Source organism: Salvelinus fontinalis, chromosome 35 (assembly GCF_029448725.1).
Source record: "Salvelinus fontinalis isolate EN_2023a chromosome 35, ASM2944872v1, whole genome shotgun sequence".
Classification (NCBI taxonomy): domain Eukaryota; kingdom Metazoa; phylum Chordata; class Actinopteri; order Salmoniformes; family Salmonidae; genus Salvelinus; species Salvelinus fontinalis.
This window is the reverse complement of record NC_074699.1, coordinates 1,795,774-1,796,198: the sequence shown is the minus strand read 5'-3', so window position 1 is coordinate 1,796,198 and position 425 is coordinate 1,795,774. Positions and strand designations below refer to the sequence as shown.

Below are 425 nucleotides of genomic sequence, written 5' to 3'. Positions count from 1 at the left end.
CAGAATTACATCATGGCTCCCTGATCTGTACTACACAGAAATGCATAATGATGGATATGAATGTCATTCTCTTCACGGTGAGGTATTTTGCAGAGTTTCAATTCCCACTCAACTCCTACAGGTTTTAGCATAATAGTGCTGTTTGAATGCAAACCACGTCGCTGGATTTTGAATTTTCATATGTAAAATCTCCATCACCGATCAGTGAAAATGAAAAGCATCTGCGTTGGCCGGGAATCGAACCCGGGTCAACTGCTTGGAAGGCAGCTATGCTCACCACTATACCACCAACGCAAGTGGAGAAAAAGGAATTCAACAGGGGAATTGTAGGTTTCTGTCAAGTATTTCAAGAAAAGCGCTCTCGCTCTCGCTTGGATATTGGACTTTCATGGTGATACCTGCTTTTGTATTGAGTCCACTCCACA

The 425-nt window shown here is 42.8% G+C and overlaps 1 non-coding gene across 1 annotated transcript; it reads right to left on the bottom strand.

Annotated features, from left to right (window-relative positions):
* Positions 1-222: 222 nt before the first annotated feature.
* On the bottom strand, positions 223-294 carry trnag-ucc (transfer RNA glycine (anticodon UCC)). The gene has a single exon. It is a non-coding gene; the product is annotated as a tRNA-Gly (tRNA).
* Positions 295-425: the final 131 nt, after the last annotated feature.